Source organism: Prionailurus bengalensis, chromosome A1, assembly GCF_016509475.1.
Source record: "Prionailurus bengalensis isolate Pbe53 chromosome A1, Fcat_Pben_1.1_paternal_pri, whole genome shotgun sequence".
Taxonomy (NCBI): domain Eukaryota; kingdom Metazoa; phylum Chordata; class Mammalia; order Carnivora; family Felidae; genus Prionailurus; species Prionailurus bengalensis.
The window spans coordinates 156,475,818-156,487,484 of record NC_057343.1 but is presented as its reverse complement, the minus strand read 5'-3'; the positions used below and the strand labels follow the sequence as shown (position 1 = coordinate 156,487,484).

The 11,667-nt window shown below is 51.9% G+C and overlaps 1 long non-coding RNA gene across 1 annotated transcript in view; it reads left to right on the top strand.

Annotated features, from left to right (window-relative positions):
- The first annotated feature begins 440 nt into the window (after window positions 1-440).
- Window positions 441-11,667, top strand: part of LOC122491193 — a 28,275-nt gene continuing 17,048 nt past the window's right edge. Inside the window, exon 1 of the long non-coding RNA XR_006299300.1 lies at window positions 441-899. This is a non-coding gene — a long non-coding RNA (uncharacterized LOC122491193). The remainder of the gene's footprint in view (window positions 900-11,667) is intronic.

Genomic DNA, 11,667 nt, shown 5'->3' with positions numbered 1-11,667 from the left:
GCGGTTAGTGCGGTTAAGTCAGAGTCCTAGGAAAAGAGGAAAGGGGAGAGCGACCGACAAGGGAAAATGGGAGATGGGGAGAGGTGGGGGAGAGGGGAGTGGGGAGAGGACGAGGGGGGAGCTGCAGGGGAGAGGGAGGAGAGCGGGAGAGCGGGAGGGAGAGCGAGAGGGAGGGAAGGCGAGGGAAAGAGAGACTGAGAGAGACAGAGCGCGCGAGAGAGGACAGAGGGGAGAGGGGGAAGGAGGGGGAGAGAGAGAGAGAGACCGAGGAGGGAGGGATGGGGAGAGAGAAGAGAGAGAGCGAGAGAGCGAGAGCGAGGAGAGGGAGAGAGAGAGAGAGAGAGAGAGAGAGAGAGAGAGAGAGAGAGAGAGAGAGAGAGAGAGAGAGACCCCGATTCCCGAAGGCGATTGGTCGTGGGAGGAGGGGCGGGAGGGAGGAGCGGGTCCCGCCGCGGGGCCTGCAGGAATCGCTGGCTCTGGCTGCCACCTAGCGGACGGGAGCCGCGCCCGGGAGGCGCACAGCCGGGTCTCTCCTCCCCTCCCCGCAGGCAGCCTGCGCCTTTTCTCCAAACGGAGACAGCACTTTGAAAATTCTTTCAATGGATTTTTTTCCTTGAAAGATCGTACTGGGGAAAATGATACTTCTATTAGTTACATATTCTCCAATAGCACACTCGCACCCCCCTCGTTTTGAGATCGCTCCCTAGGCAGGCTCAGGCGGGTGCGGAGCTGTGCGGAGTGACAAAGCCGCCGCGGCAGCCGCTGGGGGTGGGAGCCGCGCTCGCCTGCCCGCCCTTCGACTCGGGAGAGCGTAAAAGTTTGTCTCAGCTCCAGCATCCCGATCCTCAACACGCCCTCAGGTAAAGGTGGGAGCAAATGGCCACGCTGTATTGACAGAGGTAGGGTTTGTTTTTTAATACTCGTTCTCACTTTAAATTTCACCAGGGAGGGGTTTGGGAAACGCTGCGTGTTCGCGGTGCGTTTTGCGCTTCCCGGTCACTCCAGCCTCCAAGTCGGGAGTCAGCGACCGCTTAGTGACTAGCGATGATTTTAAAGAGCAGAATAAAGCCTTTTCCGTGCCTGCCCCACAGCCCCTCCAGCTCGAATAATGGAGAGACAGTCAATGCACTCTGCAAGCGGCGGCCCATTGTACGCAGCTGACGGAGAGGAGGCGAATGGGGCAGGCAGGAGCTCCTTGTCCTCGGCCTTCTCCCCCAAATAAACGCTCTCACGTCTCCTGGTCAATTAAAAGGTGAAACGAACACGATTAAAAGACAAAAAAAGAAAAAAGGAAAGAAAGAAAAAAAAAGGAAAAGGAAGAAAGAAAAGACGAGAAGATTAAAAAGAGAGAAAAAAGAAAGGACAAGCTTTTTATATCCAAATTCTAAATTTTACTCCCCATCTAGTACAGAGAAAGGCAGTCGAGGGTAGAGGAAGCAGGCAGAGAGAGGGAGACAAGGAGAAGGAAAGAGAACGTGGAGAGAGAGCGAGTGGAAGAGGCGGCGAAAGCGAGCTCCAGGGAACCGGAGGCCCGCTGGACGCCGGGTCTGCGGGCCCAGCCACCCTCGGACCCTGGACCGTGAGTCGTGGGCACCAGAAGCGAGACTTCGCCAAGTCCTTCTCCACCAGGCAAGTAACGCAATGATAATTGTTTCTTTTGAACTCGGGGCTGGCAACGCGGACAGGCCGGGAGGAGGCGTTGACTCTCTTGGCCTCGGCAGGCCGGGGCCGGAGTCCAGGCAGCCAGGGCGGGATGAGAACTTTCCGCGGGGCCTGCTCAGGAGCCACCCTCACCCAGCCTCTGTCCCGCCAAAGCGCGAGGACAGGGACCGCGGCCGTCGCGCCCTTCTGCAGCTGAGGATCCTGCCAGCCGAGCTTCAGTCCAAATTCAAAACAGGTCTCCCCACCCCCATCATCCTACCCCCCCCCCGCTCCCCCCCCCCCACCAGTGGGCAACCGCTGCCGGGCCTCCAGCGCGGTGGCTGAGGAGGGGGGGTGGCGTTTAGCATCCGTGCCGCCAGTGCAGAGCCGGAGCTGCGGTGGAACCGGCTGCGGGGTCCGGCTGGGCTGGCCCGGTTGCCCGCGCCTTGCCTGGCTATGGCTAGAGCCTGACGAGCTCTGCTCCCGCCGCCCACCTGCGGGCGCCGTTTGTAATGGGATCCCCTAACGTAACGCGATCGATGGCTGCCTCTTTGATGTGGGCGATAGTGTCAGCGGATTAAAAGGGACACCAAGCCGCTCTCCCGAGTGGAGAACCCGCGGCGGCGGCGGCGACCGAGCATCAGATCCCTAGCCCCGAAGCCCAGCCTGGCTCCTCGCGCGGCAGCACGAGGGCTGGGGCGGGGAGGGGTCACCTCCCAGGGGTGGGGACTGAGGGGGTGTGCGTGAAAGGAAGAGCCTCAATTAAAACCTACAAGAGCGCTTTCCTCTGCGCTGGGCAGGGGCGCGCGTTTGCGTCAGAGGGCGCGCAGGGCGGGCGCAGGGGGCGGGGGGAGTCGACGCCTCGGGCCGCGCCCCGGGGCTGCATGGGCTAGAGGTTCAGCCAGCCGGACTGGGTTGGCCTCGGTCCCGCCACGCAGGCTAGGGACAAGGCGTGGCGCTAAGACGAGCTGAGACTTCCTGAGAGCGGTGGCGCCCGTTCACCCTCACTGTGGGCTCTTTCCGCTAGCCCCCACCCTGAGCTTCCAAACATGAAAGAGGCCCCTGGGATCCGGCATGACCCTGGGAATGGGGAGAATTGGGGCCCTCGAAGCTTCAGGCGAAGCCACCCCCTCCTCCAGGAGGAAGGGAAAAAGGGATGTAGTAACCGGCCATAATCCAAAAGATGGGGGCTGTTGGCGGTGGTGACCGTAGCTGTGGAAAATCTCGGCTTTTCAGAGCAGTGGAGAGATCGCTCTTCTGCCGGCCCTATGTGCGAAATTTCTGTCTTGCCAGGGGGCAGGAAGAAACCCGAGCTTTTTGGAAGAAAGGTGCTGTCCCCCTCTGGGACTTGTACAGCCCGAGCGACACTCAGGGCTCAATTCTTCTTACGGACCTTGTGTTCCGTATCGCGTTTGCACACTGTGTGGGTGTGCCTCCTCTTGTGCTCACAGCCTCAGCCCCAGCAAAATGGCTTCCATGGAGGGACTGAGGGGTCAGCTCAGGTCCTGGGCAGCTCTGCTTTCTCTCTGCGAAGCTCTCCTTTGTTCTTGGTTCAACTTGGCACACTGGTCCTGGGGCCTTATGCGCCCCATGAGGACATAAAAATAATCATATTTTGTGGGAGTAGGTAGGTCCACAAACTGAAATTCCCCGCAAGTGTCCAGGCCTACTCAACTGCAGGAGAAGAAAACACAGTTGCAATTTCCACCTTTATTTTAGGCCTCTTCTCCAGATCTCTCTCTCTCCTTTTTCAACTAAGTCCTCCACCTTGGTTGCCTTTAAGTCTAAGCATATAGAGGTAGCTCTTGGACCTAGACCCACTGTGGCCCTTGCCTCAGTACCCTACTTGAGACTGCCAGCCCAGTGACCATATATACTCGGTCCTCTCCAAGGTCTCTCTCACCTGGTGAGGCTGGTCTAGGGATGGGGAAAAGCTCACCAGGGTCTGGGATCCCCAGTCTCCCTTTTCAAGTCTTTCTCTGGCCATGTGGTCCCCACAGGCCCATTCAATGTGCATAAAGTCTCTAGTGTGGTTCCCCCAAGAGATGATGAGAAGTTACCCCTCTGCTTGGGAAAGAGGAATCAGGTTGTAAGCTTGCAATTTCCCTTGTGGGTTGCTAGCATTATGGCTCAGCCTGAATCACTTTTTAAAATATCTTCCACCCAACACTTGATCTCTCCCAGCCAGATCGCTGGTAAACAGTTATGACCTGCTGGGGAGAAGGAGAGAAGCAGAGATTGGTGGTGGCATATACTGTGCTGACTTGCATTCCAGGCCCCAGAGTCTGGATCTAAGCAGACTTTCTAGTTGATTAACACCCTGCTATCCCAAATCTTTCTTTCCTTGAAGGCTGAATTATTCTTCATCAATCCCATGACCTCTTTGATATTGGCATGTTGCTCTCCCCAAACTCACTAGATCATTCATTTTGGCTTTTTGGTAAATCACATTGAACAAGGTGGCCTTGCAAAAAATTTTCTATATCTAATTCAAAAGTGGTTGAGACCCTGCAAATGACCAGATATGTGTAGGAAATTTTCTCTCATACGTTTTTCCTACCTCCTAAATTGTTAAAATGGCATTTTTCAGTTTAGAGAGACCACAGAACAGAAATAACCCTGTTTTATCAAGCCCATCTGGAGAAATGAGTATGCCTGCAATTGTTGGGAGAAAGGTCAGTTCTACTGCTCTTACTGCAGACCTTTCCCAAAGAGCTTGTTTTAAAGGTGCAAATCAATTAGTCTCCCTTGGCATGAGATTCAGGTTGGGAGGAACACAGTTGAAGAAGATATATTTAAAATTGTCTTTAGAATGATACTTTGAAGGATAGAGAGAGGCACAGGAATGCCTGCCTAATATTTTGTGATTATTAAAAAGCCAAAACCAAAACCCAAACAAATAAGCAAAAGCCGCTGCCTAAGTCAGGAAAACCCCCTCACAAGACTGAACTCAGTCTGTATTGTGGCTGCCCAGTTGTAAAAACTTCTGCCTTTGTCAAAATGAAAACAAAGATGGGAAGGCCAAATTGGGAGCTGAACTTCTGTTGGACTGGCTGCTCTTAGCCTGCCCTTGTGGTTGAACCACGGATGAGCAGGCTTGCATATTCACTATCACTCTGGTAGTCTGAGCATTTCTTCTTTGTCACCTTTGGGTCAGAATGTCCAGAGATAAGTGCTTTACCTTAGAAAACGGTTTAGTTTTCTATCACAAACCAGCCATTTAAAGCATGTGTTTTGGAAAGAGAGATAAAGGAAGCACTTCCGCTTTCTGCTTGGGCCTCCCGTTAGAGGGCCAGGAGTAGCCATGGGAGGGTGGCAGGAGAGCAAGTGCTGACCTTTGGATGCAAATCAAGCCTTTTATCGGAGGAAAAGTGACAATCATTCCTAGTACACTAGAGAAGCCAGGGACAAATATTTACTTTTTGTAGAAATCAAGCCTTAGCTATCTAAATGCATTTATGCAAAAAGAAAGAAAGAACTAGAGACTTCTGTGTTACAGAATGTATTTTTAAATTTTAAATGGAGACTAGAGTGAAGAATAACCGCGTGGTTCTTTTTCCTGGGGTAAATGATTTGGGTCTGGATGAAAAGTTGGAATTTTGAAATGAGTTTGAAGCTTGTTAAAGTACCCTGACAATAAATCAACTGCACCATATAATAATTTCTTTTAATAGTTAGCTGTCAGAACACCTATTTTTTTTTTACTGCAGGATTTGCCCATCAGAGTAGATCTGAGTTGGACATTCACTGATTAAATTCTGCTCGGATATGTTTAATTCTTTAATGTCACTTTCTTAACTGCCTATAAAAGAAACTGGTGAAAAAGTATTGACTCACAAAGCCAGCAGATCCATTGGTAACTATGGTCATATTACAATAGTATTTACCTATCAGAAGGTTGATCTAAATAATAAAGCTGACATTTCCTTCTAAACTGTCAGTGGAAAGATATGTTTATCACAGTGTCCTCCATCACCAAGGAGAGAGGGGGATTAGGTAAAGTTTAAATGAAAAAGAATGAGCATGCTATACCACTGATATAAACCACATGGAGCAATAAATAATTATGCCTTCTGTTATGCTATGTATATTTTATTTACTCGTTTCAGAGGTGAATAATAAACCTAGCTCAACTATGGGAGGAGTTAATAAAGTATTCCAAAAGCATGATCTAACAAAACTTGAGGATAGTTCTGTTTTATTGTTTAACCCTTTGCATGAAATCTTCTGAAGCTGAAAAGCAAAAGGAAAGGGCTTTTGTGTGAGTTGATCCTTGGCTATTCTAGGGCTCAGGTTGGTGTGAAAGGGACGAGGAGGTCACTTGAAATCTCCTTTTATCTACTCTTATTTTCTCTCTGGATCAGCAACTTTGAATGGACATTATCTAATCGCTCTTAATGGAAAGAAACTATGGGAGCAATGAAATGCCTTTAGTCCAGAAGTGAATACATGTGTGTGGAGCTTGTGTGTGCAAGCTGAGCTTGCGTAGGACTACATTTCTGCACACATGTGCTTAGAGATTTTTCGGAGTACATGGATATGTATGTAAATGTTTCCTATACACTCTGGGGGCAGGGTCGGATTGGGTTGCTTATTTTGCCTTTACACAGGAATATGCACACACCCACATGAAGATTCTCTACCAAGTCTAGGTGATACTTGGAGCCACTTGTCCTTCAGTTCTTTCTTGTCCTCACTCTGCGGGATGTCATATTAGTTAAAAAAAAAACAACAAATAATTGAGAGCACGATGGACAGCCTTTTAGTGAAAACATCTCATTTCTTTTCCATTTTCAACTGGAAGTCACACTGACAGGAGGATTTCTTTTCAGAGGGTGGAGACTGTGTGACAGGTGAGAGAGAGGTGATAGGGTAACACGAGACCATTGCTTTCAATTTCTCCCCAATATTTTTTCTTTTCGGTCTTTCTTGGAATTAAATTGGTTAAAACACAATAAATAAGTGGAAAACAAGAGCCTGACATTAGGCAATTTAAAAGTTTTTCTTGCTATAGATACATAACTCCAAACCTTTGAAGGTGAGAAATTGGTTACAATTTGTTTTGAAATTTGAAATTAGAATTATTCTAGTAAGTCTCATATGCTAACTAAAATACCACCTAAGTTGTCTTCCTTAAGCATCACATTTACTTTAAAAAGGAGAAACAGCCCTCAGGTGAAGTATAAATGACTATCCAGAAAAGGACTTTTGATTTCTAGGACTGAAAAGCACTGGGCTTTACCTCCTAAGAAATGCTTCCCCTCCCCCGCAATGTTCTTTTAAATAAGATTCGCATTGCTCCCAGAGCCTGGGACACTTTGCTGTAAATTCCTTTAGAAGAATACTTGGTTACCAGGGCTACAAGTTCCCATCTCAACCTGCCAGCCTCCCTGCCCCCCTGCTCCAGATTGCAGAGACCCTTGGCTGTCAGGGCTGGGACCTTGAACCCCTCCCCCGTCCCCCAGCCTACTGGAGATCGAAGTTCCAAAGTTCGAGGTTGGATGGGAGAGGATTAATCCTTCTTTAACTCCTCTCCTTGCCGTCCTCAATTCTGAACCCCAACAGATCTGTTTCCCGGGGTTTCCTGGTGAATAGGAGGGTAGGAGCCGCCCTTTCTAATAAAGATTAAATTAAGTAGAAGAATCCCAGACGCTGGATATTTGGAAGCTCCGGTGGGGTGTCAAACTGACGTTTAACACTTTTTTTCCACTCACTGTGCACAAATATTGGATTCATTGGGCTTAACTTTAGAAAGGAAAGAGGAAAAAAAGATAAGAAGGAAGGAAAATAGGAAGAAAAAAAAGGAAAAAAGTCAAGGAGAACCCCCAGTTTCAAGGATAAAGTGACTTTGAGTTCAGAAAGGCTGAAGGCAGAAGCAGAGCTTCCTGACTTTTCTAGTCTTTTCTTCCCCTGAACGCTGTCTTTCCCCAATGAGGGCACAGAGTTTTGCTGTTTTGTGTGGGTCTGAGTCCACGTTTATTCTTTAGGGGGCAGTTTGGTGGCAGGGTCAGGACTGGGTATGCGAGAGGAAAGGTGAACTCAGAACCCTGTCACCTCTACTATGCTTATGTTCCCCCCTCTTTTATGCTTATTTTTAACCAAAGTTTTGTAGCACAAACTGAGCAGTTTCCTTCAGTTACTGCCCAGTAGGAGAAACAATAGCTTTTTCTGTTTGCTGTGTTCAGCGAGCTGGACACTGACCTTGAAGCTGAGGAGGCCAGGCACTACCTCCCCTGAGAATCATGCCAACCCCCAAAATATTGGCCTCTCACACCCACCTGCTCCTCTAGTTGCAGGGCGCAGTCTGGAGGGGCAAAAGGCAAGTCCCTTCGTGCCGGTGTCTCGTTCCTGCAAATACAACACTGAATAAATTAACCTCAAACCAGCTAGTTGGGGTGTAGTAGTTTAGCAGGACTAATTGCAGACAATGGAGCTGAAATGACTTTTCCAATTAGCTGCTGGTTGGAGTTTAGTTGGAGGAACTGTCAGCTCCAACGATGGGTAATTGCTTTATTGCTCACAAAACTATCATCTATTTAGAACATATGTGCTAATTACTCTGGATGGGCGTCGAAAAAGAGACCATAAATCTAATAGCACTTAAAAAAGTCTATGGTGCTTGTAAGCAACCCTAGCCCAGGTTGGCGTGATGGATGGCTGTCTTTCAGAAAGGCGAGGGTTTCGACTGGAGGCACCGACGGGATGCTTTGGTCAAATCGCGTGCATGAGAGCGAGGGACCAGCGCAGCTGTGCGGAGGTTATAAATCACTGTCATCAAAACCAGTCCCCTCTTTCGCTGCGCACTTTTTTTTTTTCATTTTCGCAAAAGATTACTTTAGAAATCTTTTAATTGGATTATGCTGGGAAATTAATCTCCTTTAGTCTTGGCTAAATTTATTGTGGTCACTGTCGGGAGGAAAGCCCTGTAACTGCAGCGAGGGCCACGTCCCCTATTCCCTCTTTCCCTTAGCCTCCGGGGGCTCTCAGTTTCGTGGGACAGCCTTGCCCCAAGACCTAGGGAGTGACTGGGGGTGAGGAAGAGTAAAAAGACACACCCGTATAGAAGTCCGCGGCGGTTCCTATGGAACCCCTTTGTCCTAAATGCCACCTTTCTGTCCCAGATTCCCTAGTTCCATGTATAGCTAGCATCCCTGTACAACACTGCGCCTTCTTCCACCAGGGGGTCTGAGGTTCTGGGGGCCTGCTACCAGGGAAAAAGGAGGCTAAAGGTGGCGGGAAGAGGAGGTGAGGTTTGCTGGGATAAGGCTGCCAACCAAACTCATTACTTTGCCCTCTTCTCTTCCACGCCCCTCTTCTGGAGGGGAGCTCCGGCTTTGCGAACATTCTCCACTCTACTTCTCTGCGCAAAAACGCACGGCTCGTTTTTGGCGTTTTCCCTGGCACAACTCTGGAGACTCTTGCCTCTGACATGCACGACGCTTGAAGTCCGGGAGCTAGGGCCCTCCCCGCTCTACCAGGCTCCTGGCACACCAGCACAACGGAGGACGGGGACCGCCTTTCTGGTCCCGCACTTCCTAGTCCTTAACCTGGTCCAGCGCTGCCCGGGCAGCTGCTGAAGCTGCGGGTCTGGCCCCGCCGGCTGCTTAGCTCTGCGGGAGATGACAACATCTGCCTGAAACGGGATACCTACTTTTGCAGCTCAATTTAGCTCTTAATAGCAGCCCTCTGAGGTGTGGTTAATTGATGGGGATAAAGGCGTAATGACTTGACGGGGAGACGCCAATGATCCTTTAATATACTTTTAAAAGAACAACCACCACCCCAAACCTCGGCGAGTCATTGATAGGTGGGAGGATACGACGCGGATCTGGAGGCAGAAAAGCAGCGCTTGTGCCGTTTGTATCTAGAGGCTTCAGTGAGGGGTGAGCCCTGGCTGTCAGGGCTGGGGCACCTGGGGGCCACCAGGGCGCGCAACTCGGGCTGTCGGGGGTTGTCGCGTGGTCGCGGAGAGCGGGGGCCTGACGAGGACCCGGGAGAGCTCAGGATGACAAGTGACCGCACTGAATGGCGGCGGGGAGGAGCCCCGAGTCAGGGTGGATGCCGCCCCATCCCGGACTCTGCCTCTACATTAGCCCTTCCCCTGCACGGGGCTGGATCCCCACACAGCTAGCGTTTCTTTCTGCCCTCGCTAGAGCTACCCTTCATCCAGCATGAGCGAAGTGGTCAAGTGGCCGAGCTCGGCGGGAACTCGCGGGGTTACGCTGTCTCAACAACCTCTGGGACCTCAGCACCAGGAGAGAAAGACACGTGCCGCTGTGTGTGTGTGTGTGTGTGTGTGTGTGTGTGTGTGTGTGTGGCCCTGAAACGCAAAACCAAAGCACGTGGCCGTATTTTTGCCAGGTTTGCCCAGAGCCCTAGGGCCGGGAGTCCTGAGGTTTACCGGCGCTAGGTCCCGTCGCCGGCTCAGAGTGTCTCCGGCCCACCATCTCCCCAGACTTCTGCCCAACACTCTCTCCTCAGCACCTTCCCTATCCCTCGCCTGATTTCTCTTTGCGCAGTTCTAGTGTAGTCGTCAGCGTCAAAGGAGTGTACCGCACTGAGCAAGCCCCCAACGTAGGGCCACTCGAGTGCTGAAATGAAAAAACCAAAACAAAAAATCCACATCGCCTTTCCCGTTTGCAAGGGGGAACCCCCTTTAGGTGCGAGCGGTTGTGTCTCTAGCAGATTTTGCGAGTATCCTGTTTTACTCTTTGGAGAGGGATAACCTTGATGCTTCAGGTTTGAGCTCCCTCTGGAAGCGTAAGGAGAAACAACTCCAATTACTGTCCAGATTTTATTATATTGAGAGATCGCAGGTGCTTCGGCGGCTGCTATTGTCTGCTTTCCTCTGTGAGCCCACATACCAGGGATCAAAGAGTCCCAGGAAACTTAATTTCCCCAAACCCTCTTGCGGAGAAGGCATACGTTGTCACGGGCGAAGCTTTGGGGTCAAAGATTTGAAGAAATGTAATTAAGAGTTCCAACTCCCAGAGTGTGCCTGTCTCGGTATGGTTCTGTCCTTCCACCGTCACTGTCTAACCTCATCTAGTCTGTTTCTGCCCTCACTGATGTCTAGGAATTCAAGTCTCACTGGTGCCTTGCCGTCCACCGCCCCCACCCCCTCGCCCCTCCGCCTTCCCTGGCAGGGGAGAACTCCATGGCCGCGGTCTTCAAGGATCTTGGGCGCCGCAGAGTCAGGGGCAGGGTCCCAGGTGCAGGTGCACGCCCTGGTCAGCGACTCTCGCTCAGGAGCTCCCTGCCCAGATGAGGTCCGTGACCTGGCGGCAGGTCCCTGAGTCTTTCCTAACGACGAGCCGCCTTTGGGCTGCCAGGGTCCTGAGCTGCCTGTGGCGGCCTCTTGTCCGCCTAAGCCCTCGGATCAGCGTTGGGCTGAGCGGTGTGGGCCCTGAGGGCGGCCGGGAGGCACCTGGCGCGATTCCTCGTCATCCCCGGCTCAGTCGAGGGCCTTTACTCCCGTGTGTCTCCTCACATTTCTCACCCCACAAGGGCGCTCCCTTGCGAACGATTCTGCTCTCTGCGAACCAGGCTCCGGTGTCGGGGCTCCAGGCCGGCCCCCCACACCTTCCCTCGAAGCCCGGGAACTCAGTCCTGGGCACCGCCAGGGCGGGAGCAGTTCCCGGAAGCTAGGCCCACATCCGGGCACGAAGCCTCGCTCGCGGAGTTGGCTTCCGGGCGCTCGACGCAAGTGTGTCTCTGCGCGCGGTGAGGGGCCCTGGCCGAGGGATCCGCGCGCCGGGGCCTCGTCGGAGGGCAGGGGTCGCGCTCTCGCGGGCGCTGGGGGTCCCCAGCCCGCGAGCTGGGCCTGTGCGGGCTTAAGGTTTAAGGAAGACGGGCTCGACCGGCGAGTGGCGCACGCTGCGAGAACCCCAGGCCCACGCTGTCGGTCAGCGCTGGCGGTTTGTGTCCCGGGGTCGGCGCAGCAAGCTTCCTGGGAATGGGCCCGGAGCGGGTGAGAGCCGACTTCTCCGCAACTTGGTCAAGTTCAGAGACTCACCGTCGCAAGAG